This window comes from Pseudophryne corroboree, unplaced genomic scaffold (genome assembly GCF_028390025.1).
Source record: "Pseudophryne corroboree isolate aPseCor3 unplaced genomic scaffold, aPseCor3.hap2 scaffold_478, whole genome shotgun sequence".
Classification (NCBI taxonomy): domain Eukaryota; kingdom Metazoa; phylum Chordata; class Amphibia; order Anura; family Myobatrachidae; genus Pseudophryne; species Pseudophryne corroboree.
Window position 1 is genome coordinate 217,972 of NW_026970090.1, and position 27,921 is coordinate 245,892.

Sequence of the window (27,921 nt, forward strand, 5' to 3'; positions counted from 1 at the left end):
AGTTCTGTGCTATGTAATCAGATGCAACAATCAGGAGGTGAGTGATCTGAGGAGTAAGTGACTCACATTTGTTATTAGTTCTTCAGTTTTCTTTGTTTTGTTAGATTGGTGTGCTTCTGTTTTCCTTCTTTTTCACTTCGATTGAACGCTAATTGAACACTGCTGTTATGTGTCAATTTTATCACGCTTTTATAAAAATGCACGCTTAGATCAATAAATGCACAGCCAAATGGCTTTGCACAGCCTACACCATTGGACTTAAGTAGAAGACTATTACAAGTGAAACCAATAATTTAAATCTGTAACCACACCCCACCCCCTCAAATGCCAGGCAATAAATTACCTTAAAAGCTACAACCAGGCATTCCACAAAAATTAAACTGGGTCTATATCATTCAAAACTTTAAAAAAGTACTTCAAAATCACATACAAAATGTGTCAATTTTATCACGCTTTGATAAAAATGCATGCTTAGATCAATAAATGCACAGCCAAACAGCTTTGCACATCCTACACCATTGGACTTAAGTAGAAGTCTGGTGGTCAGCAAAATTTTGCACTGTCCTCCTACTATATATAGTGCGCACAACTACTAAAATACACCACAGGTATGGATGGATAGTATACTTGACGACACAGAGGTAGGTAGAGCAGTGGCCTACTGTACCGTATTGCTATATATTATATACTGGTGGTCAGCAAAATTCTGCCCTGTCCTCCTACTATATATACTGCGCACAACTACTAAAATACACCACAGGTATGGATGGATAGTATACTTGACGACACAGAGGTAGGTAGAGCAGTGGCCTACTGTACCATACTGCTATATATTATATACTGGTGGTCAGCAAAATTTTGCCCTGTCCTCATACTATATAATACAATGCAGCACAGATATGGAGCATTTTTCAGGCAGAGAACGTAGATATTTTCAGCACACTGAGCACAGATATTTGCAAGCACACTGAGCACAGATATTTGCAGCACACTGAACACAGAAACTGAGAAAACGCTGCACGTCCTCTCCCTATCATCTCCAATGCACAAGTGAAAATGGCGGCGACTCGTGGCTCCTTATATAGAATAGAATAGCTGCTGACGGGCACGATTGAGGGAGGAAAGGGACATGTGAATCCAGCCCATAGATGCAATGTGAATATGTAATTTGTACCTTCCTATCTTAAAATGTATATACAGTGTATATGTCACAACTGAGGGCCTGAGCTGACTGGAGGCAGCCTCAGTTGTAGGGGCTGAGGTGTAGTGGAACCTGGGAGGTTGTATCAGACCCCTGGACATGTAAGTTAAATGTAGAAGAATTGCCCGAAGGCGTGCCCACGACAACCAGGATAAAAGTCAATGATGTTTATTTTGACAAACTCCATGCATCACAGCAGTAATAAAAGAGAAACATAAAATCAGCAGAGAAATAATACAGTTCCTGGGTACTACAGGAGGACAAGGACCACAGGGCTCTGGTAGTATGAGACAGTTCTTATTATCTTCTAGTTGGAAAGTCCTTACCAGGCCCGACTGTAGCAATGGAGATAGCCCAGGATCATACTAGCTGGTGTTCCAGGAAAAGCTGGGCTGCTGTGGATAAAATGGCTGCTGTGGGTACTGGCTGAAACCAGACTGATGTAAGCACGGAGTGGATTGCTGGATGGAACCAGCCAAATAATAAATGAAGCTTGAGAGCGATGAAATATGATTGATATATGGAGTTTGAGAGCGGTGAAATAATAGTGCCGGTGGTGAGTGGTAATCTGCGGAAATGATACCGGCACTTTAAGAAGAGCTGATCTCTGCTGGAAGCTAGGCTGGAAGCAGGTAAATCTGTAACTGGAAACAGATGAGTCCCAGAGGACTGGAGAGTCAGGCTGCACCGCAGGTGGTAGACTAGAGCGGGTCTCTTTAGTGGAGGTTTGGAGATGGTAACTGGAACCTGGAAAACAACCACGGGAGAGAGACAAACTGGAACTAGGTTTGACAACCAAATCACTGACGCCTTCCTTGCTCAGGCACAGAATACTTATACCTGCAGCAAGGAAGGGATTGGCTAGGCAATTATGCAGATTACAATGGAAACAGCGGATTGGTGGAAATGAACAGGTGACAGAATCCAACATGGCTGCGCCCATGCAGACACTTGGAGGGAAGATTGGTTTGATAATCCATGTGGGAACTTTAACAGCAATGGCGGCGCCGGCAACAGTAAACAGGAGACGCCAGACTGATGAGTGCACATTTGAACCACGCGGGCAACAGCGGAGGCCGCGGCTGACATAAGCGCCACTCTGACATCCTGCATGCAGAAACTCAGGGACGGCGGCGGAGGCTGCGGGAGATGCCATTCAAGATGTAACATGGCTCCGCTGTGACAGCGTCTCAGAGTGACAGGAGAGGAGGCAGGAATGGGGACATCAGAATAACAGATGGGATCCGGTCCTGGAGCGCTGAGCCAGCCTTAGGAGGCATCTGAAAGGTAAGTTATGGCGTCCAGATACCCGGATCGTGACAGTATACACTAGAGGTCTTTCCGAACCCCCTAATCCTAACATTGTAATTTGCTTTAGGGCGCACCTCCAATTAGTCTAGTGTTTCTTGCTGCCTTTCCAATGAAGCAAGTTTAATTTAGTAATAGGTGAAAAACCATCCCTACAAAGGTGTTAATCAGAGACTTGGCTTTGTGGACACTTTTCAGAGAACAACTTTGTTAGCATAAAAGTAAAGCCAGAAAATGAAGAGCTGTTTAATCACTCAATTGGATTTTTTTGCCAGCATATTTCTTTTTCTCTGCAACCCACTGCTAAATTGTGCTTCCTAGCTGTTTTTATAAAATCACTGAATCAAATCTAACTCTGATTACATCAGAGAAGGCCAGGTACCCTACACCATAACAGGGGGTTTGAAATTTTGACTTGTCTACTTAAAGATCACCAAAATCTGATCACAAGGTCAATTACGTCCCTGGGTGGGATTGAACCACCAACCTTTTGGTTAATAGCCAAACACACTAACCGATTGCGCCACAGAGACACTTTGCAAAAAGTACATACTGACAAAGGCTAATAAGCATTTATCTAGAACGTTTCCTAGAAAAACTTTAAAAAGTCAATAATCTGGAGAGTTTTTGTAAGATGTTTCTTCCATCAACCAATGAAGAAACACATTGGTACTTTCCCATGATGAGTGAGTGCTTCATGATCTACTGCACTTACATGTGCAGCAGAGTACTGCAATGGAAGCATGCTGGGCCCATAACCCAGAGGTAGGCAGATTGAAACTATCCTCTGCTATATGCATTTTTTTTGTTAATTAAAGTAATCCAAAACTGGGATTGATATTTTGGTTCTTTTATTTTTACTTAAAGTACAATAACTTTTACCATTTTAATTTGTTTTAATAGTATATTGACAGTATTGTTTTCTTTCAAAAATCCACTTAATTTTCTTTACCCTATTATTAAAATGGTAATTGACAAAAACAAACTACATTGTCACCAGAAGAGCAATACAAAATGTACAAGTGATATATTAAAATCATCTTTCCAGCATGAATTTCAATGATGCATTGGGGCAACGATTTTGTTAGCAACATCTTCACCCTTAAATAAAGATTTTCTTAATTCCTTACCTGTGTGCTAATTAGATATCACCTTGTTTTCACATTAAACAGACTTCCACATGAGAAAGCAGCAAGGATGCAGTGGCGTTAATGTTTCCTGGTGTCAACCCGTATTATTTAAGTAGACATTGAAATGAGGATGCATCTTGCTGCCTTTCCAATGAAGCAAATTTAATTTAGTAATAGGTGAAAAACCATCCCTACAAAGGTGTTAATCAGAGACTTGGCTTTGTGGACACTTTTCAGAGAACAAATTTGTTAGCATAAAAATAAAGCCAGAAAATTAAGAGCTGTTTAATCACTCAATTGGATTTTTTTACCAGCATATTTCTTTTTCTCTGCAACCCACTGCTAAATTGTGCTTCCTAGCTGTTTTTATAAAATCACTGAATCAAATCTAACTCTGATTACATCAGAGAAGGCCAGGTACCCTACACCATAAGAGGGGGTTTGAAATTTTGACTTGTCTACTTAAAGATCACCAAAATCTGATAACAAGGTCAATTACATCCCTGGGTGGGATTGAACCACCAACCTTTTGGTTTATAGCCGTACACACTAACCAATTGCGCCACAGAGACACTTTGCAAAAGTCTATACTGACAAAGGCTAATAAGCATTCATCTAAAACGTTTCCTAGAAAAACTTTAAAAAGTCAATAATCTGGAGAGTTTTTGTAAGATGTTTCTTCCATCAACCAACGAAGAAACACATTGGTACTTTCCCATGATGAGTGAGTGCTTCAGGATCTCTTGCACTTACATGTGCAGCAGAGTACAGCAATGGAAGCATGCTGGGCCCATAACCCAGCGGTAGGCAGATTGAAACTATCCTCTGCTATATGCATTTTTTTTTGTTAATTAAAGTAATCCAAAACTGGGATTGATATTTTGGCTCTTTTATTTTTACTTAAAGTACAATAACTTTTACCATTTAAATTTGTTTTAATAGTATATTGACAGTATAGTTTTCTTTAAAAAATCCACTTAATTTTCTTTACCCTATTAATAAAATGGTAATTGACAAAAACAAACTACATTGTCACCAGAAGAGCAATACAAAATGTACAAGTGATATATTAAAATCATCTTTCCAGCTTGAATTTCAATGATGCATTGGGGCAACGATTTTGTGAGAAACATTTTCACCCTTAAATAAAGATTTTCTTAATCCCTTACCTGTGTGCTAATTAGATATCACCTTGTTTTCACATTAAACAGACTTCTACATGAGACAGCAGCAAGGATGCAGTGGCGGTAATGTTTCCTGGTGTCAACCTGTATTATTTCAGTAGACATTGAAATGAAGATGCATCTTGCTGCCTTTCCAATGAAGCAAGTTTAATTTAGTAATAGGTGAAAAACCATCCCTACAAAGGTGTTAATCAGAGACTTGGCTTTGTGGACACTTTTCAGAGAACAAATTTGTTAGCATAAAAATAAAGCCAGAAAATGAAGAGCTGTTTAAATCACTCAATTGGTTTTTTTTTTGCCAGCATATTTCTTTTTCTCTGCAACCCACTGCTAAATTGTGCTTCCTATCTGTTTTTATAAAATCACTGAATCAAATCTAACTCTGATTACATCAGAGAAGGCCAGGTACCCTACACCATAACAGGGAGTTTGAAATTTTGACTTGTCTACTTAAAGATCACCAAAATCTGATAACAATGTCAATTACGTCCCTGGGTGGGATTGAACCACCAACCTTTCGGTTAGTAGCCAGACACACTAACCGATTGCGCCACAGAGACACTTTGTTAAAAGTACATACTGACAAAGGCTAATAAGCATACATCTAGAACGTTTCCTAGAAAAACTTTAAAAAGTCAATAATCTGGAGAGTTTTTGTAAGATGTTTCTTCCATCAACCAACGAAGAAACACATTGGTACTTTCCCATGATGAGTGAGTGCTTCAGGATCTCTTGCACTTACATGTGCAGCAGAGTACTGCAATGGAAGCATGCTGGGCCCATAACCCAGAGGTAGGCAGATTGAAACTATCCTTTGCTATATGCATTTTTTGTTGTTGATTTAAGTAATCAAAACTGGGATTGATATTTTTGCTCTTTTATTTTTACTTAAAGTACAATAACTTTTACCATTTTAATTTGTTTTAATAGTATATTGAAAGTATTGTTTTCTTTTAAAAATCCACTTAATTTTCTTTACCCTATTATTAAAATGGTAATTGACAAAAACAAACTACATTGTCACCAGAAGAGCAATACAAAATGTACAAGTGATATATTAAAATCATCTTTCCAGCTTGAATTTCAATGATGCATTGGGGCAACGATTTTGTGAGAAACATTTTCACCCTTAAATAAAGATTTTCTTAATTCCTTACCTGTGTGCTAATTAGATATCACCTTGTTTTCACATTAAACAGACTTCCACATGAGAAAGCAGCAAGGATGCAGTGGCGTTAATGTTTCCTGGTGTCAACCCGTATTATTTAAGTAGACATTGAAATGAGGATGCATCTTGCTGCCTTTCCAATGAAGCAAGTTTAATTTAGTAATAGGTGAAAAACCATCCCTACAAAGGTGTTAATCAGAGACTTGGCTTTGTGGACACTTTTCAGAGAACAAATTTGTTAGCATAAAAATAAAGCCAGAAAATGAAGAGCTGTTTAAATCACTCAATTGGTTTTTTTTTGCCAGCATATTTCTTTTTCTCTGCAACCCACTGCTAAATTGTGCTTCCTATCTGTTTTTATAAAATCACTGAATCAAATCTAACTCTGATTACATCAGAGAAGGCCAGGTACCCTACACCATAACAGGGAGTTTGAAATTTTGACTTGTCTACTTAAAGATCACCAAAATCTGATAACAATGTCAATTACGTCCCTGGTTGGGATTGAACCACCAACCTTTCGGTTAGTAGCCAGACACACTAACCGATTGCGCCACAGAGACACTTTGTAAAAAGTACATACTGACAAAGGCTAATAAGCATACATCTAGAACGTTTCCTAGAAAAACTTTAAAAAGTCAATAATCTGGAGAGTTTTTGTAAGATGTTTCTTCCATCAATCAACGAAGAAACACATTGGTACTTTCCCATGATGAGTGAGTGCTTCAGGATCTCTTGCACTTACATGTGCAGCAGAGTACTGCAATGGAAGCATGCTGGGCCCATAACCCAGAGGTAGGCAGATTGAAACTATCCTTTGCTATATGCATTTTTTGTTGTTGATTTAAGTAATCAAAACTGGGATTGATATTTTTGCTCTTTTATTTTTACTTAAAGTACAATAACTTTTACCATTTTAATTTGTTTTAATAGTATATTGAAAGTATTGTTTTCTTTTAAAAATCCACTTAATTTTCTTTACCCTATTATTAAAATGGTAATTGACAAAAACAAACTACATTGTCACCAGAAGAGCAATACAAAATGTACAAGTGATATATTAAAATCATCTTTCCAGCTTGAATTTCAATGATGCATTGGGGCAACGATTTTGTGAGAAACATTTTCACCCTTAAATAAAGATTTTCTTAATTCCTTACCTGTGTGCTAATTAGATATCACCTTGTTTTCACATTAAACAGACTTCCACATGAGAAAGCAGCAAGGATGCAGTGGCGTTAATGTTTCCTGGTGTCAACCTGTATTATTTCAGTAGACATTGAAATGAGGATGCATCTTGCTGCCTTTCCAATGAAGCAAGTTTAATTTAGTAATAGGTGAAAAACCATCCTTACAAAGGTGTTAATCAGAGACTTGGCTTTGTGGACACTTTTCAGAGAACAAATTTGTTAGCATAAAAATAAAGCCAAAAAATGAAGAGCTGTTTAATCACTCAATTGGATTTTTTTGCCAGCATATTTCTTTTTCTCTGCAACCCACTGCTAAATTGTGCTTCCTAGCTGTTTTTAGAAAATCACTGAATCAAATCTAACTCTGATTACATCAGAGAAGGCCAGGTACCCTACACCATAAGAGGGGGTTTGAAATTTTGACTTGTCTACTTAAAGATCACCAAAATCTGATAACAAGGTCAATTACGTCCCTGGGTGGGATTGAACCACCAACCTTTTGGTTAATAGCCGTGCACACTAACTGATTGCGCCACAGTGACACTTTGCAAAAGTCCAAACTGACAAAGGCTAATAAGCATTCATCTAAAACGTTTCCTAGAAAAACTTTAAAAAGTCAATAATCTGGAGAGTTTTTGTAAGATGTTTCTTCCATCAACCAACGAAGAAACACATTGGTACTTTCCCATGATGAGTGAGTGCTTCATGATCTCTTGCACTTACATGTGCAGCAGAGTACAGCAATGGAAGCATGCTGGGCCCATAACCCAGCGGTAGGCAGATTGAAACTATCCTCTGCTATATGCATTTTTTTTTGTTAATTAAAGTAATCCAAAACTGGGATTGATATTTTGGCTCTTTTATTTTTACTTAAAGTACAATAACTTTTACCATTTTAATTTGTTTTAATAGTATATTGACAGTATTGTTTTCTTTCAAAAATCCACTTAATTTTCTTTACCCTATTATTAAAATGGTAATTGACAAAAACAAACTACATTGTCACCAGAAGAGCAATACAAAATGTACAAGTGATATATTAAAATCATCTTTCCAGCTTGAATTTCAATGATGCATTGGGGCAACGATTTTGTGAGAAACATCTTCACCCTTAAATAAAGATTTTCTTAATTCCTTACCTGTGTGCTAATTAGATATCACCTAGTTTTCACATTAAACAGACTTCCACATGAGAAAGCAGCAAGGACACAGTGGCGTTAATGTTTCCTGGTGTCATTCTGTATTATTTCAGTACACATTGAAATGAGGATGTATCTTGCTGCCTTTCCAATGAAGCAAGTTTAATTTAGTAATAAGTGAAAAACCATCCCTACAAAGGTGTTAATCAGAGACTTGGCTTTGTGGACACTTTTCAAAGAACAAATTTGTTAGCATAAAAATAAAGCCAGAAAATGAAGAGCTGTTTAATCACTCAATTGGATTTTTTTTGCCAGCATATTTCTTTTTCTCTGCAACCCACTGCTAAAGTGTGCTTCCTAGCTGTTTTTATAAAATCACTGAATCAAATCTAACTCTGATTACATCAGAGAAGGCCAGGTACCCTACACCATAACAGGGGGTTTGAAATTTTGACTTGTCTACTTAAAGATCACCAAAATCTGATAACAAGGTCAATTACGTCCCTGGTTGGAATTGAACCACCAACCTTTTGGTTAGTAGCCGGACACACTAACCGATTGCGCTACAGAGACACTTTGCAAAAAGTCCATACTGACAAAGTCTAATAAGCATACATCTAGAACGTTTCCTAGAAAAACTTTAAAAAGTCAAAAATCTGGAGAGTTTTTGTAAGATGTTTCTTCCATCAACCAACGAAGAAACACATTGGTACTTTCCCATGATGACTGAGTGCTTCAGGATCTCTTGCACTTACATGTGCAGCAGAGTACTGCAATGGAAGCATGCTGGGCCCATAACCCAGAGGTAGGCAGATTGAAACTATCCTTTGCTATATGCATTTTTTTTTGTTAATTTAAGTAATCAAAACTGGGATTGATATTTTTGCTCTTTTATTTTTACTTAAAGTACAATAACTTTTACCATTTTAATTTGTTTTAATAGTATATTGACAGTATAGTTTTCTTTAAAAAATCCACTTAATTTTCTTTACCCTATTATTAAAAGGGTAATTGACAAAAACAAACTACATTGTCACCAGAAGAGCAATACAAAATGTACAAGTGATATATTAAAATCATCTTTCCTGCTTGAATTTCAATGATGCATTGGGGCAACGATTTTGTGAGAAACATCTTCACCCTTAAATAAAGATTTTCTTAATTCCTTACCTGTGTGCTAATTAGATATCACCTTGTTTTCACATTAAACAGACTTCTTCATGAGAAAGCAGCAAGGATGCAGTGGCGTTAATGTTTCCTGGTGTCAACCTGTATTATTTCTGTAGACATTGAAATGAGGATGCATCTTGCTGCCTTTCCAATGAAGCAAGTTTAATTTAGTTATAGGTGAAAAACCATCCCTACAAAGGTGTTAATCAGAGACTTGGCTTTGTGGACACTTTTTAGAGAACAAATTTGTTAGCATAAAAATAAAGGCTGAAAATGAAGAGCTGTTTAATCACTCAATTGGATTTTTCTGCCAGCATATTTTTTTTCTCTGCAACCCATTGCTAAATTGTGCTTCCTAGCTGTTTTTATAAAATCACTGAATCAAATCTAACTCTGATTACATCAGAGAAGGCCAGGTACCCTACACCATAAGAGGGGATTTGAAATTTTGACTTGTCTACTTAAAGATCACCAAAATCTGATAACAAGGTCAATTACGTCCCTGGGTGGGATTGAACCACCAACCTTTTGGTTTATAGCCGTACACACTAACTGATTGCGCCACAGAGACACTTTGCAAAAGTACATACTGACAAAGGCTAATAAGCATTCATCTAAAACGTTTACTAGAAAAACTTTAAAAAGTCAATAATCTGGAGAGTTTTTGTAAGATGTTTCTTCCATCCACCAACGAAGAAACACATTGGTACTTTCCCATGATGAGTGAGTGCTTCAGGATCTCTTGCACTTACATGTGCAGCAGAGTATTGCAATGGAAGCATGCTGGGCCCATAACCCAGAGGTAGGCAGATTAAAACTATCCTCTGCTATATGCATTTTTTTTGTTAATTAAAGTAATCCAAAACTGGGATTGATATTTTTGCTCTTTTATTTTTCATTAAAGTACAATAACTTTTACCATTTTAATTTGTTTTAATAGTATATTGAAAGTATTGTTTTCTTTTAAAAATCCACTTAATTTTCTTTACCCTATTATTAAAATGGTAATTGACAAAAACAAACTACATTGTCACCAGAAGAGCAATACAAAATGTACAAGTGATATATTAAAATCATCTTTCCAGCTTGAATTTCAATGATGCATTGGGGCAACGATTTTGTGAGAAACATTTTCACCCTCATGACGCTGTCGGATTCTCGCGAGACTCGGATTCTATATAAGGAGCCGCGCGTCGCCGCCATTTTCACACGTGCATTGAGATTGATAGGGAGAGGACGTGGCTGGCGTCCTCTCCATTTAGATTAGGAGAGAGAGAGAGAGATTGACCTGAGGCTGATACTGTAGAAGAGAGTGCAGAGTTTAGTGACTGACCACAGTGACCACCAGCAGTGCAGTTGTTTTATTTAATATATCCGTTCTCTGCCTGAAAAAAACGGTACACACAGTGACTCAGTCACATACCATATCTGTGTGCACTGCTCAGCCCAGTGTGCTGCATGCCTGCATCATCTATGTATATATATCTGACTGTGCTCAGCTCACACAGCTTATAATTGTGGGGGAGACTGGGGAGCACTGCAGTGCCAGTTATAGGTTATAGCAGGAGCCAGGAGTACAAGACAGTCACATACCATATCTGTGTGCACTGCTCAGCCCAGTGTGCTGCATCATCTATGTATATATATATTATATATCTGACTGTGCTCAGCTCACACAGCTTATAATTGTGGGGGAGACTGGGGAGCACTGCAGTGCCAGTTATAGGTTATAGCAGGAGCCAGGAGTACATATTATATTAAAATTAAACAGTGCACACTTTTGCTGCAGGAGTGCCACTGCCAGTGTGACTGACCAGTGACCTGACCACACTGACCACCAGTATAGTTAGTAGTATACTATATTGTGATTGCCTGAAAAAGTTAAACACTCGTCGTGTGACTTCACTTGTGTGGTGTTTTTTTTTTATTCTATAAAAAACTCATTCTGCTGACAGACAGTGTCCAGCAGGTCCGTCATTATATAATATATATACCTGTCCGGCTGCAGTAGTGATATATATATATTTTTTATATCATTATTTATCATCCAGTCGCAGCAGACACAGTACGGTAGTTCACGGCTGTAGCTACCTCTGTGTCGGCACTCGGCAGTCCATCCATAATTGTATACCACCTACCCGTGGTTTTTTTTTCTTTCTTCTTTATACATACATACTACTACATCTCTTTATCAACCAGTCTATATTAGCAGCAGACACAGTACAGTACGGTAGTTCACGGCTGTGGCTACCTCTGTGTCGGCACTCGGCAGTCCGTCCATAATTGTATACCACCTAACCGTGGTTTTTTTTTCTTTCTTCTTCATACATACATACTACGACATCTCTTTATCAACCAGTCTATATTAGCAGCAGACACAGTACAGTACGGTAGTTCACGGCTGTGGCTACCTCTGTGTCGGCACTCGGCAGTCCGTCCATAATTGTATACCACCTAACCGTGGTTTTTTTTTCTTTCTTCTTCATACATACATACTACGACATCTCTATATCAACCAGTCTATATTAGCAGCAGACACAGTACAGTACGGTAGTTCACGGCTGTGGCTACCTCTGTGTCGGCACTCGGCAGTCCGTCCATAATTGTATACCACCTAACCGTGGTTTTTTTTTCTTTCTTCTTTATACATACATACTACGACATCTCTTTATCAACCAGTCTATATTAGCAGCAGACACAGTACAGTACGGTAGTTCACGGCTGTGGCTACCTCTGTGTCGGCACTCGGCAGTCCGTCCATAATTGTATACCACCTAACCGTGGTTTTTTTTTCTTTCTTCTTCATACATACATACTACGACATCTCTTTATCAACCAGTCTATATTAGCAGCAGACACAGTACAGTACGGTAGTTCACGGCTGTGGCTACCTCTGTGTCGGCACTCGGCAGTCCGTCCATAATTGTATACCACCTAACCGTGTTTTTTTTTTCTTTCTTCTTCATACATACATACTACGACATCTCTTTATCAACCAGTCTATATTAGCAGCAGACACAGTACAGTACGGTAGATCACGGCTGTGGCTACCTCTGTGTCGGCACTCGGCAGTCCGTCCATAATTGTATACCACCTAACCGTGGTTTTTTTTTCTTTCTTCTTTATACATACATACTACGACATCTCTTTATCAACCAGTCTATATTAGCAGCAGACACAGTACAGTACGGTAGTTCACGGCTGTGGCTACCTCTGTGTCGGCACTCGGCAGTCCGTCCATAATTGTATACCACCTAACCGTGGGTTTTTTTTCTTTCTTCTTCATACATACATACTACGACATCTCTTTATCAACCAGTCTATATTAGCAGCAGACACAGTACGGTAGTTCACGGCTGTAGCTACCTCTGTGTCGGCACTCGGCAGTCCGTCCATAATTGTATACTAGTATCCATCCATCTCCATTGTTTACCTGAGGTGCCTTTTAGTTGTGCCTATTAAAATATGGAGAACAAAAATGTTGAGGTTCCAAAATTAGGGAAAGATCAAGATCCACTTCCACCTCGTGCTGAAGCTGCTGCCACTAGTCATGGCCGAGACGATGAAATGCCAGCAACGTCGTCTGCCAAGGCCGATGCCCAATGTCATAGTACAGAGCATGTCAAATCCAAAACACCAAATATCAGTAAAAAAAGGACTCCAAAACCTAAAATAAAATTGTCGGAGGAGAAGCGTAAACTTGCCAATATGCCATTTACCACACGGAGTGGCAAGGAACGGCTGAGGCCCTGGCCTATGTTCATGGCTAGTGGTTCAGCTTCACATGAGGATGGAGGCACTCAGCCTCTCGCTAGAAAAATGAAAAGACTCAAGCTGGCAAAAGCAGTAGCACCGCAAAGAACTGTGCGTTCTTCGAAATCCCAAATCCACAAGGAGAGTCCAATTGTGTCGGTTGCGATGCCTGACCTTCCCAACACTGGACGTGAAGAGCATGCGCCTTCCACCATTTGCACGCCCCCTGCAAGTGCTGGAAGGAGCACCCGCAGTCCAGTTCCTGATAGTCAGATTGAAGATGTCAGTGTTGAAGTACACTAGGATGAGGAGGATATGGGTGTTGCTGGCGCTGGGGAGGAAATTGACCAGGAGGATTCTGATGGTGAGGTGTTTTGTTTAAGTCAGGCACCCGGGGAGACACCTGTTGTCCGTGGGAGGAATATGGCCGTTGACATGCCTGGTGAAAATACCAAAAAAATCAGCTCTTCGGTGTGGAACTATTTTAACAGAAATGCGGACAACAGGTGTCAAGCCGTGTGTTCCCTTTGTCAAGCTGTAATAAGTAGGGGTAAGGACGTTAACCACCTCGGAACATCCTCCCTTATACGTCACCTGCAGCGCATTCATAATAAGTCAGTGACAAGTTCAAAAACTTTGGGTGACAGCGGAAGCAGTCCACTGACCAGTAAATCCCTTCCTCTTGTAACCAAGCTCACGCAAACCACCCCACCAACTCCCTCAGTGTCAATTTCCTCCTTCCCCAGGAATGCCAATAGTCCTGCAGGCCATGTCACTGGCAATTCTGACGAGTCCTCTCCTGCCTGGGATTCCTCCGATGCATCCTTGCGTGTAATGCCTACTGCTGCTGGCGCTGCTGTTGTTGCTGCTGGGAGTCGATGGTCATCCCAGAGGGGAAGTCGTAAGCCCACTTGTACTACTTCCAGTAAGCAATTGACTGTTCAACAGTCCTTTGCGAGGAAGATGAAATATCACAGCAGTCATCCTGCTGCAAAGCGGATAACTGAGGCCTTGACAACTATGTTGGTGTTAGACGTGCGTCCGGTATCCGCCGTTAGTTCACAGGGAACTAGACAATTTATTGAGGCAGTGTGCCCCCGTTACCAAATACCATCTAGGTTCCACTTCTCTAGGCAGGCGATACCGAAAATTTACACAGACCTCAGAAAAAGACTCACCAGTGTCCTAAAAAATGCAGTTGTACCCAATGTCCACTTAACCACGGACATGTGGACAAGTGGAGCAGGGCAGGGTCAGGACTATATGACTGTGACAGCCCACTGGGTAGATGTATGGACTCCCGCCGCAAGAACAGCAGCGGCGGCACCAGTAGCAGCATCTCGCAAACGCCAACTCTTTCCTAGGCAGGCTACGCTTTGTATCACCGGTTTCCAGAATACGCACACAGCTGAAAACCTCTTACGGCAACTGAGAAAGATCATCGCGGAATGGCTTACCCCAATTGGACTCTCCTGTGGATTTGTGGCATCGGACAACGCCAGCAATATTGTGTGTGCATTAAATATGGGCAAATTCCAGCACGTCCCATGTTTTGCACATACCTTGAATTTGGTGGTGCAGAATTATTTAAAAAACGACAGGGGCGTGCAAGAGATGCTGTCGGTGGCCAGAAAAATTGCGGGACACTTTCGGCGTACAGGCACCACGTACAGAAGACTGGAGCACCACCAAAAACTACTGAACCTGCCCTGCCATCATCTGAAGCAAGAAGTGGTAACGAGGTGGAATTCAACCCTCTATATGCTTCAGAGGTTGGAGGAGCAGCAAAAGGCCATTCAAGCCTATACAATTGAGCACGATATAGGAGGTGGAATGCACCTGTCTCAAGCGCAGTGGAGAATGATTTCAACGTTGTGCAAGGTTCTGATGCCCTTTGAACTTGCCACACGTGAAGTCAGTTCAGACACTGCCAGCCTGAGTCAGGTCATTCCCCTCATCAGGCTTTTGCAGAAGAAGCTGGAGACATTGAAGGAGGAGCTAACACGGAGCGATTCCGCTAGGCATGTGGGACTTGTGGATGGAGCCCTTAATTCGCTTAACAAGGATTCACGGGTGGTCAATCTGTTGAAATCAGAGCACTACATTTTGGCCACCGTGCTCGATCCTAGATTTAAAGCCTACCTTGGATCTCTCTTTCCGGCAGACACAAGTCTACTGGGGTTGAAAGACCTGCTGGTGAGAAAATTGTCAAGTCAAGCGGAACGCGACCTGTCAACATCTCCTCCTTCACATTCTCCCGCAACTGGGGGTGCGAGGAAAAGGCTCAGAATTCCGAGCCCACCCGCTGGCGGTGATGCAGGGCAGTCTGGAGCGACTGCTGATGCTGACATCTGGTCCGGACTGAAGGACCTGACAACGATTACGGACATGTCGTCTACTGTCACTGCATATGATTCTCTCACCATTGAAAGAATGGTGGAGGATTATATGAGTGACCGCATCCAAGTAGGCACGTCACACAGTCCATACTTATACTGGCAGGAAAAAGAGGCAATTTGGAGGCCATTGCACAAACTGGCTTTATTCTACCTAAGTTGCCCTCCCACAAGTGTGTACTCCGAAAGAGTGTTTAGTGCCGCCGCTCACCTTGTCAGCAATCGGCGTACGAGGTTACATCCAGAAAATGTGGAGAAGATGATGTTCATTAAAATGAATTATAATCAATTCCTCCGCGGAGACATTGACCAGCAGCAATTGCCTCCACAAAGTACACAGGGAGCTGAGATGGTGGATTCCAGTGGGGACGAATTGATAATCTGTGAGGAGGGGGATGTACACGGTGATATATCGGAGGGTGATGATGAGGTGGACATCTTGCCTCTGTAGAGCCAGTTTGTGCAAGGAGAGATTAATTGCTTCTTTTTTGGGGGGGGTCCAAACCAACCCGTCATATCAGTCACAGTCGTGTGGCAGACCCTGTCACTGAAATGATGGGTTGGTTAAAGTGTGCATGTCCTGTTTTGTTTATACAACATAAGGGTGGGTGGGAGGGCCCAAGGACAATTCCATCTTGCACCTCTTTTTTCTTTTATTTTTCTTTGCGTCATGTGCTGTTTGGGGAGGGTTTTTTGGAAGGGACATCCTGCGTGACACTGCAGTGCCACTCCTAAATGGGCCCGGTGTTTGTGTCGGCCACTAGGGTCGCTAATCTTACTCACACAGTCAGCTACCTCATTGCGCCTCTTTTTTTCTTTGCGTCATGTGCTGATTGGGGAGGGTTTTTTGGAAGGGACATCCTGCGTGACACTGCAGTGCCACTCCTAAATGGGCCCGGTGTTTGTGTCGGCCACTAGGGTCGCTAATCTTACTCACACAGTCAGCTACCTCATTGCGCCTCTTTTTTTCTTTGCGTCATGTGCTGATTGGGGAGGGTTTTTTGGAAGGGACATCCTGCGTGACACTGCAGTGCCACTCCTAAATGGGCCCGGTGTTTGTGTCGGCCACTAGGGTCGCTAATCTTACTCACACAGTAAGCTACCTCATTGCGCCTCTTTTTTTCTTTGCGTCATGTGCTGATTGGGGAGGGTTTTTTGGAAGGGACATCCTGCGTGACACTGCAGTGCCACTCCTAAATGGGCCCGGTGTTTGTGTCGGCCACTAGGGTCGCTAATCTTACTCACACAGTCAGCTACCTCATTGCGCCTCTTTTTTTCTTTGCGTCATGTGCTGATTGGGGAGGGTTTTTTGGAAGGGACATCCTGCGTGACACTGCAGTGCCACTCCTAAATGGGCCCGGTGTTTGTGTCGGCCACTAGGGTCGCTAATCTTACTCACACAGTCAGCTACCTCATTGCGCCTCTTTTTTTCTTTGCGTCATGTGCTGATTGGGGAGGGTTTTTTGGAAGGGACATCCTGCGTGACACTGCAGTGCCACTCCTAAATGGGCCCGGTGTTTGTGTCGGCCACTAGGGTCGCTAATCTTACTCACACAGTCAGCTACCTCATTGCGCCTCTTTTTTTCTTTGCGTCATGTGCTGATTGGGGAGGGTTTTTTGGAAGGGACATCCTGCGTGACACTGCAGTGCCACTCCTAAATGGGCCCGGTGTTTGTGTCGGCCACTAGGGTCGCTAATCTTACTCACACAGTCAGCTACCTCATTGCGCCTCTTTTTTTCTTTGCGTCATGTGCTGATTGGGGAGGGTTTTTTGGAAGGGACATCCTGCGTGACACTGCAGTGCCACTCCTAAATGGGCCCGGTGTTTGTGTCGGCCACTAGGGTCGCTTATCTTACTCACACAGTCAGCTACCTCATTGCGCCTCTTTTTTTCTTTGCATCATGTGCTGATTGGGGAGGGTTTTTTGGAAGGGACATCCTGCGTGACACTGCAGTGCCACTCCTAGATGGGCCAGGTGTTTGTGTCGGCCACTAGTGTCGCTTAGCTTAGTCATCCAGCGACCTTGGTGCAAATTTTAGGACTAAAAATAATATTGTGAGGTGTGAGGTATTCAGAATAGACTGAAAATGAGTGGAAATTATGGTTTTTGAGGTTAATAATAATATGGGATCAAAATGACCCCCAAATTCTATGATTTAAGCTGTTTTTTAGGGTTTTTTGAAAAAAACACCCGAATCCAAAACACACCCGAATCCGACAAAAAAAATTCGGTGAGGTTTTGCCAAAACGCGGTCGAACCCAAAACACGGCCGCGGAACCGAACCCAAAACCAAAACACAAAACCTGAAAAATTTCAGGCGCTCATCTCTAATTGAAACTATCCTTTGCTATATGCATTTTTTTTTGTTAATTTAAGTAATCAAAACTGGGATTGATATTTTTGCTCTTTTATTTTTACTTAAAGTACAATAACTTTTACCATTTTAATTTGTTTTAATAGTATATTGACAGTATAGTTTTCTTTAAAAAATCCACTTAATTTTCTTTACCCTATTATTAAAAGGGTAATTGACAAAAACAAACTACATTGTCACCAGAAGAGCAATACAAAATGTACAAGTGATATATTAAAATCATCTTTCCAGCTTGAATTTCAATGATGCATTGGGGCAACGATTTTGTGAGAAACATCTTCACCCTTAAATAAAGATTTTCTTAATTCCTTACCTGTGTGCTAATTACATGTCACCTTGTTTTCACATAAAACAGACTTCTACATGAGAAAGCAGCAAGGATGCAGTGGTGTTAATGTTTCCTGGTGTCAACCTGTATTATTTCAGTAGACATTGAAATGAGGATGCATCTTGCTGCCTTTCCAATGAAGCAAGTTTAATTTAGTAATAGGTGAAAAACCATCCTTACAAAGGTGTTAATCAGAGACTTGGCTTTGTGGACACTTTTCAGAGAACAAATTTGTTAGCATAAAAATAAAGGCAGAAAATGAAGAGCTGTTTAATCACTCAATTGGATTTTTCTACCAGCATATTTTTTTCTCTGCAACCCATTGCTAAATTGTGCTTCCTAGCTGTTTTTTATAAAATCACTGAATCAAATCTAACTCCGATTACATCAGAGAAGGCCAGGTACCCTACACCAAAAGAGGGGGTTTGAAATTTTGACTTGTCTACTTAAATATCACCAAAACCTGATCACAATGTCAATCATGTCCCTGGGTGGGATTGAACCACCAACCTTTTGGTTAGTAGCCAGACACACTAACCGATTGCGCCACAGAGACACTTTGCAAAAAGTACATACTGACAAAGGCTAATAAGCATTAATCTAGAACGTTTCCTAGAAAAACTTTAAAAAGTCAATAATCTGGAGAGTTTTTGTAAGAATTTTCTTAAATCAACCAACGAAGAAACACATTGGTACTTTCCCATGATGAGTGAGTGCTTCAGGATCTCTTGCACTTACATGTGCAGCAGAGTACTGCAATGGAAGCATGCTGGGCCCATTACCCAGAGGTAGGCAGATTGAAACTATCCTCTGCTATATGCATTTTTTTTGTTAAAGTAATCCAAAACTGGGATTGATATGTTAGCTATTTTTTATTTAATTAAAGTACAATAACTTTTACCATTTTAATTTGTTTTAATAGTATATTGACAGTATTGTTTTCTTTCAAAAATCCACTTAATTTTCTTTACCCTATTATTAAAATGGTAATTGACAAAAACAAACTACATTGTCACCAGAAGAGCAATACAAAATGTACAAGTGATATATTAAAATCATCTTTCCAGCTTGAATTTCAATGATACATTGGGGCAACGATTTTGTGAGAAACATCTTCACCCTTAAGTAAAGATTTTCTTAATTCCTTACCTGTGTGCTAATTAGATATCACCTTGTTTTCACATTAAACAGTCTTCCACATGAGAAAGCAGCAAGGATGCATTGGCGTTAATGTTTCCTGGTGTCAACCTGTATTATTTCAGTAGACATTGAAATGAGGATGCATCTTGCTGCCTTTCCAATGAAGCAAGTTTAATTTAGTAATAGGTGAAAAACCATCCTTACAAAGGTGTTCATCAGAGACTTGGCTTTGTGGACACTTTTCAGAGAACATATTTGTTAGCATAAAAATAAAGCCAGAAAATGAAGAGCTGTTTAATCACTCAATTGGATTTTTTTGCCAGCATATTTCTTTTTCTCTGCAACCCACTGCTAAATTGTGCTTCCTAGCTGTTTTTATAAAATCACTGAATCAAATCTAACTCTGATTACATCAGAGAAGGCCAGGTACCCTACACCATAAGAGGGGATTTGAAATTTTGACTTGTCTACTTAAAGATCACCAAAATCTGATAACAAGGTCAATTACGTCCCTGGGTGGGATTGAACCACCAATCTTTTGGTTTATAGCCGTACACACTAACTGATTGCGCCACAGAGACACTTTGCAAAAGTACATACTGACAAAGGCTAATAAGCATTCATCTAAAACGTTTCCTAGAAAAACTTTAAAAAGTCAATAATCTGGAGAGTTTTTGTAAAATGTTTCTTCCATCAACCAACGAAGAAACACATTGGTACTTTCCCATGATGAGTGAGTGCTTCAGGATCTCTTACACTTACATGTGCAGCAGAGTACAGCAATGGAAGCATGCTGGGCCCATAACCCAGCGGTAGGCAGATTGAAACTATCCTTTGCTATATGCATTTTTTTTTGTTAATTAAAGTAATCCAAAACTGGGATTGATATTTTGGCTCTTTTATTTTTACTTAAAGTACAATAACTTTTACCATTTTAATTTGTTTTAATAGTATATTGACAGTATTGTTTTCTTTCAAAAATCCACTTAATTTTCTTTACCCTATTATTAAAATGGTAATTGACAAAAACAAACTACATTGTCACCAGAAGAGCAATACAAAATGTACAAGTGATATATTAAAATCATCTTTCCAGCTTGAATTTCAATGATGCATTGGGGCAACGATTTTGTGAGAAACATCTTCACCCTTAAATAAAGATTTTCTTAATTCCTTACCTGTGTGCTAATTAGATATCACCTTGTTTTCACATTAAACAGACTTCCACATGAGAAGCAGCAAGGATACAGTGGCGTTAATGTTTCCTGGTGTCAACCTGTATTATTTCAGTAGACATTGAATTGAGGATGCATCTTGCTGCCTTTCCAATGAAGCAAGTTTAATTTAGTAATAGGTGAAAAACCATCCCTACAAAGGTGTTAATCAGAGACTTGGCTTTGTGGACACTTTTCAAAGAACAAATTTGTTAGCATAAAAATAAAGCCAGAAAATGAAGAGCTGTTTAATCACTCAATTGGATTTTTTTTGCCAGCATATTTCTTTTTCTCTGCAACCCACTGCTAAATTGTGCTTCCTAGCTGTTTTTATAAAATCACTGAATCAAATCTTACTACATCAGAGAAGGCCAGGTACCCTACACCATAACAGGGGGTTTGAAATTTTGACTTGTCTACTTAAAGATCACCAAAATCTGATAACAAGGTCAATTACGTTCCTGGTTGAGATTGAACCACCAACCTTTTGGTTAGTAGCCGGACACACTAACCGATTGCGCCACAGAGACACTTTGCAAAAAGTATATACTGACAAAGTCTAATAAGCATACATCTAGAACGTTTCCTAGAAAAACTTTAAAAAGTCAATAATCTGGAGAGTTTTTGTAAGATGTTTCTTCCATCAACCAATGAAGAAACACATTGGTACTTTCCCATGATGAGTGAGTGCTTCAGGATCTCTTGCACTTACATGTGCAGCAGAGTACTGCAATGGAAGCATGCTGGGCCCATAACCCAGAGGTAGGCAGATTGAAACTATCCTTTGCTATATGCATTTTTTTTTGTTAATTTAAGTAATCAAAACTGGGATTGATATTTTTGCTCTTTTATTTTTACTTAAAGTACAATAACTTTTACCATTTTAATTTGTTTTAATAGTATATTGACAGTATAGTTTTCTTTAAAAAATCCACTTAATTTTCTTTACCCTATTATTAAAAGGGTAATTGACAAAAACAAACTACATTGTCACCAGAAGAGCAATACAAAATGTACAAGTGATATATTAAAATCATCTTTCCAGCTTGAATTTCAATGATGCATTTGGGCAACGATTTTGTGAGAAACATCTTCACCCTTAAATAAAGATTTTCTTAATTCCTTACATGTGTGCTAATTAGATATCACCTTGTTTTCACATTAAACAGACTTCTACATGAGAAAGCAGCAAGGATGCAGTGGCGTTAATGTTTCCTGGTGTCAACCTGTATTATTTCAGTAGACATTGAAATGAGGATGCATCTTGCTGCCTTTCCAATGAAGCAAGTTTAATTTAGTAATAGGTGAAAAAACATTCCTACAAAGGTGTTAATCAGAGACTTGGCTTTGTGGACACTTTTCAGAGAACAAATTTGTTAGCATAAAAATAAAGCCAGAAAATGAAGAGCTGTTTAATCACTCAATTGGATTTTTTTTGCCAGCATATTTCTTTTTCTCTGCAACCCACTGCTAAATTGTGCTTCCTAGCTGTTTTTATAAAATCACTGAATCAAATCTAACTCTTATTACATCAGAGAAGGCCAGGTACCCTACACCATAACCGGGGGTTTGAAATTTTGACTTGTCTACTTAAAGATCACCAAAATCTGATAACAAGGTCAATTACGTCCCTGGGTGGGATTGAACCACCAACCTTTTGTTAGTAGCCAGACACACTAACCGATTGCGCCACAGAGACACTTTGTAAAAAGTGCATACTGACAAAGGCTAATAAGCATACATCTAGAACGTTTCCTAGAAAAACTTTAAAAAGTCAATAATCTGGAGAGTTTTTGTAAGATGTTTCTTCCATCAACCAACGAAGAAACACATTGGTACTTTCCCATGATGACTGAGTGCTTCAGGATCTCTTGCACTTACATGTGCAGCAGAGTACTGCAATGGAAGCATGCTGGGCCCATAACCCAGAGGTAGGCAGATTGAAACTATCCTTTGCTATATGCATTTTTTTTTGTTAATTTAAGTAATCAAAACTGGGATTGATATTTTTGCTCTTTTATTTTTACTTAAAGTACAATAACTTTTACCATTTTAATTTGTTTTAATAGTATATTGACAGTATAGTTTTCTTTAAAAAAGCCACTTAATTTTCTTTACCCTATTATTAAAAGGGTAATTGACAAAAACAAACTACATTGTCACCAGAAGAGCAATACAAAATGTACAAGTGATATATTAAAATCATCTTTCCAGCTTGAATTTCAATGATGCATTGGGGCAACGATTTTGTGAGAAACATTTTCACCCTTAAATAAAGATTTTCTTAATTCCTTACCTGTGTGCTAATTAGATATCACCTTGTTTTCACATTAAACAGACTTCCACATGAGAAAGCAGCAAGGATGCAGTGGCGTTAATGTTTCCTGGTGTCAACCTGTATTATTTCAGTAGACATTGAAATGAGGATGCATCTTGCTGCCTTTCCAATGAAGCAAGTTTAATTTAGTAATAGGTTAAAAACCATCCTTACAAAGGTGTTAATCAGAGACTTGGCTTTGTGGACACTTTTCAGAGAACAAATTTGTTAGCATAAAAATAAAGCCAGAAAATTAAGAGCTGTTTAATCACTCAATTGGATTTTTTTTGCCAGCATATTTCTTTTTCTCTGCAACCCACTGCTAAATTGTGCTTCCTAGCTGTTTTTATAAAATCACTGAATCAAATCTAACTCTGATTACATCAGAGAAGGCCAGGTACCCTACACCAGAACAGGGGGATTTGAAATTTTGACTTGTCTACTTAAAGATCACCAAAATTTGATAACAAGGTCAATTACGTCCCTGGGTGGGATTGAACCACCAACCTTTTGGTTAATAGCCATGCACACTAACTGATTGCGCCACAAAGACACTTTGCAAAAGTACATACTGACAAAGGCTAATAAGCATTCATCTAAAACGTTTCCTAGAAAAACTTTAAAAAGTCAATTATCTGGAGAGTTTTTGTAAAATGTTTCTTCCATCAACCAACGAAGAAACACATTGGTACTTTCCCATGATGAGTGAGTGCTTCAGGATCTCTTGCACTTACATGTGCAGCAGAGTACAGCAATGGAAGCAAGCTGGGCCCATAACCCAGCGGTAGGCAGATTGAAACTATCCTTTGCTATATGCATTTTTTTTTGTTCATTTAAGTAATCAAAACTGGGATTGATATTTTTGCTCTTTTATTTTTACTTAAAGTACAATAACTTTTACCATTTTAATTTGTTTTAATAGTATATTGACAGTATTGTTTTCTTTCAAAAATCCACTTAATTTTCTTTACCCTATTATTAAAATGGTAATTGACAAAAACAAACTACATTGTCACCAGAAGAGCAATACAAAATGTACAAGTGATATATTAAAACCATCTTTCCAGCTTGAATTTCAATGATGCATTGGGGCAACGATTTTGTGAGAAACATCTTCACCCTTAAATAAAGATTTTCTTAATTCCTTACCTGTGTGCTAATTAGATATCACCTTGTTTTCACATTGGCCCTCATTCCGAGTTGTTCGCTCGGTATTTTTCATCGCATCGCAGTGAAAATCCGCTTAGTACGCATGCGCAATGTTCGCACTGCGACTGCGCCAAGTAACTTTACTATGAAGAAAGTATTTTTACTCACGGCTTTTTCTTCGCTCCGGCGATCGTAATGTGATTGACAGGAAATGGGTGTTACTGGGCGGAAACACGGCGTTTCAGGGGCGTGTGGCTGAAAACGCTACCGTTTCCGGAAAAAACGCAGGAGTGGCCGGAGAAACGGTGGGAGTGCCTGGGCGAACGCTGGGTGTGTTTGTGACGTCAACCAGGAACGACAAGCACTGAACTGATCGCACAGGCAGAGTAAGTCTGGAGCTACTCTGAAACTGCTAAGTAGTTAGTAATCGCAATATTGCGAATACATCGGTCGCAATTTTAAGAAGCTAAGATTCACTCCCAGTAGGCGGCGGCTTAGCGTGTGTAACTCTGCTAAATTCGCCTTGCGACCGATCAACTCGGAATGAGGGCCATTAAATAGACTTCCACATGAGAAAGCAGCAATGATACAGTGGCGTTAATGTTTCCTGGTGTCAACCTGTATTATTTCAGTAGACATTGAATTGAGGATGCATCTTGCTGCCTTTCCAATGAAGCAAGTTTAATTTAGTAATAGGTGAAAAACCATCCCTACAAAGGTGTTAATCAGAGACTTGGCTTTGTGGACACTTTTCAAAGAACAAATTTGTTAGCATAAAAATAAAGCCAGAAAATGAAGAGCTGTTTAATCACTCAATTGGATTTTTTTTGCCAGCATATTTCTTTTTCTCTGCAACCCACTGCTAAATTGTGCTTCCTAGCTGTTTTTATAAAATCACTGAGTCAAATCTAACTACATCAGAGAAGGCCAGGTACCCTACAGCATAACAGGGGGTTTGAAATTTTGACTTGTCTACTTAAAGATCACCAAAATCTGATAACAAGGTCAATTACGTCCCTGGTTGGGATTGAACCACCAACCTTTTGGTTAGTAGCCGGACACACTAACCGATTGCGCCACAGAGACACTTTGCAAAAAGTACATATTGACAAAGTCTAATAAGCATACATCTAGAACGTTTCCTAGAAAAACTTTAAAAAGTCAATAATCTGGAGAGTTTTTGTAAGATGTTTCTTCCATCAACCAACGAAGAAACACATTGGTACTTTCCCATGATGAGTGAGTGCTTCAGGATCTATTGCACTTACATGTGCAGCAGAGTACAGCAATGGAAGCATGCTGGGCATATAACCCAGAGGTAGGCAGATTGAAACTATCCTCTGCTATATGCATTTTTTTTTGTTAATTAAAGTAATCCAAAACTGGGATTGATATGTTGGCTCTTTTATTTTTACTTACAGTACAATAACTTTTACCATTTTAATTTGTTTTAATAGTATATTGACAGTATTGTTTTCTTTCAAAAATCCACTTAATTTTCTTTACCCTATTATTAAAATGGTAATTGACAAAAACAAACTACATTGTCACCAGAAGAGCAATACAAAATGTACAAGTGATATATTAAAATCATCTTTCCAGCTTAAATTTCAATGATGCATTGGGGCAACGATTTTGTGAGAAACATTTTCACCCTTAAATAAAGATTTTCTTAATTCCTTACCTGTGTGCTAATTAGATATCACCTTGTTTTCACATTAAACAGACTTCCACATGAGAAAGCAGCAAGGATGCAGTGGCGTTAATGTTTCCTGGTGTCAACCTGTATTATTTCAGTAGACATTGAAATGAGGATGCATCTTGCTGCCTTTCCAATGAAGCAAGTTTAATTTAGTAATAGGTTAAAAACCATCCATACAAAGGTGTTAATCAGAGACTTGGCTTTGTGGACACTTTTCAGAGAACAAATTTGTTAGCATAAAAATAAAGCCAGAAAATTAAGAGCTGTTTAATCACTCAATTGGATTTTTTTTGCCAGCATATTTCTTTTTCTCTGCAACCCACTGCTAAATTTTGCTTCCTAGCTGTTTTTATAAAATCACTGAATCAAATCTAACTCTGATTACATCAGAGAAGGCCAGGTACCCTACACCAGAACAGGGGGATTTGAAATTTTGACTTGTCTACTTAAAGATCACCAAAATCTGATAACAAGGTCAATTACGTCCCTGGGTGGGATTGAACCACCAACCTTTTGGTTAACAGCCGTGCACACTAACTGATTGCGCCACAAAGACACTTTGCAAAAGTTCTTACTGACAAAGGCTAATAAGCATTCATCTAAAACGTTTCCTAGAAAAACTTTAAAAAGTCAATAATCTGGAGAGTTTTTGTAAAATGTTTCTTCCATCAACCAACGAAGAAACACATTGGTACTTTCCCATGATGAGTGAGTGCTTCAGGATCTCTTGCACTTACATGTGCAGCAGAGTACAGCAATAGAAGCATGCTGGGCCCATAACCCAGCGGTAGGCAGATTGAAACTATCCTCTGCTATATGCATTTTTTTTTGTTAATTAAAGTAATCCAAAACTGGGATTGATATTTTGGCTCTTTTATTTTTACTTAAAGTACAATAACTTTTACCATTTTAATTTGTTTTAATAGTATATTGACAGTATTGTTTTCTTTCAAAAATCCACTTAATTTTCTTTACCCTATTATTAAAATGGTAATTGACAAAAACAAACTACATTGTCACCAGAAGAGCAATACAAAATGTACAAGTGATATATTAAAATCATCTTTCCAGCTTGAATTTCAATGATGCATTGGGGCAACGATTTTGTGAGAAACATCTTCACCCTTAAATAAAGATTTTCTTAATTCCTTACCTGTGTGCTAATTAGATATCACCTTGTTTTCACATTAAACAGACTTCCACATGAGAAAGCAGCAAGGATACAGTGGCGTTAATGTTTCCTGGTGTCAACCTGTATTATTTCAGTAGACATTGAATTGAGGATGCATCTTGCTGCCTTTCTAATGAAGCAAGTTTAATTTAGTAATAGGTGAAAAACCATCCCTACAAAGGTGTTAATCAGAGACTTGGCTTTGTGGACACTTTTCAAAGAACAAATTTGTTAGCATAAAAATAAAGCCAGAAAATGAAGAGCTGTTTAATCACTCAAATGGATTTTTTTTGCCAGCATATTTCTTTTTCTCTGCAACCCACTGCTAAATTGTGCTTCCTAGCTGTTTTTATAAAATCACTGAATCAAATCTAACTACATCAGAGAAGGCCAGGTACCCTACACCATAACAGGGGGTTTGAAATTTTGACTTGTCTACTTAAAGATCACCAAAATCTGATAACAAGGTCAATTACGTTCCTGGTTGGGATTGAACCACCAACCTTTTGGTTAGTAGCCAGACACACTAACCGATTGCGCCACAGAGACACTTTGCAAAAAGTACATACTGACAAAGTCTAATAAGCATACATCTAGAACGTTTCCTAGAAAAACTTTAAAAAGTCAATAATCTGGAGAGTTTTTGTAAGATGTTTCTTCCATCAACCAATGAAGAAACACATTGGTACTTTCCCATGATGAGTGAGTGCTTCAGGATCTCTTGCACTTACATGTGCAGCAGAGTACTGCAATGGAAGCATGCTGGGCCCATAACCCAGAGGTAGGCAGATTGAAACTATCCTTTGCTATATGCATTTTTTTTTGTTAATTTAAGTAATCAAAACTGGGATTGATATTTTTGCTCTTTTATTTTTACTTAAAGTA

At 39.2% G+C, this 27,921-nt stretch overlaps 3 non-coding genes across 3 annotated transcripts; all 3 read right to left on the reverse strand.

The window, feature by feature from the left end:
- Positions 1 to 2,968: 2,968 nt before the first annotated feature.
- On the reverse strand, positions 2,969 to 3,042 carry TRNAN-AUU (transfer RNA asparagine (anticodon AUU)). Its single transcript has one exon. It is a non-coding gene; the product is annotated as a tRNA-Asn (tRNA).
- A 2,267-nt stretch (positions 3,043 to 5,309) lies between these two features.
- On the reverse strand, positions 5,310 to 5,383 carry TRNAS-ACU (transfer RNA serine (anticodon ACU)). Its single transcript has one exon. It is a non-coding gene; the product is annotated as a tRNA-Ser (tRNA).
- Positions 5,384 to 18,825: 13,442 nt separating this feature from the next.
- TRNAS-ACU (transfer RNA serine (anticodon ACU)) lies at positions 18,826 to 18,899 on the reverse strand. Its single transcript has one exon. It is a non-coding gene; the product is annotated as a tRNA-Ser (tRNA).
- Between the last annotated feature and the right edge of the window lie 9,022 nt (positions 18,900 to 27,921).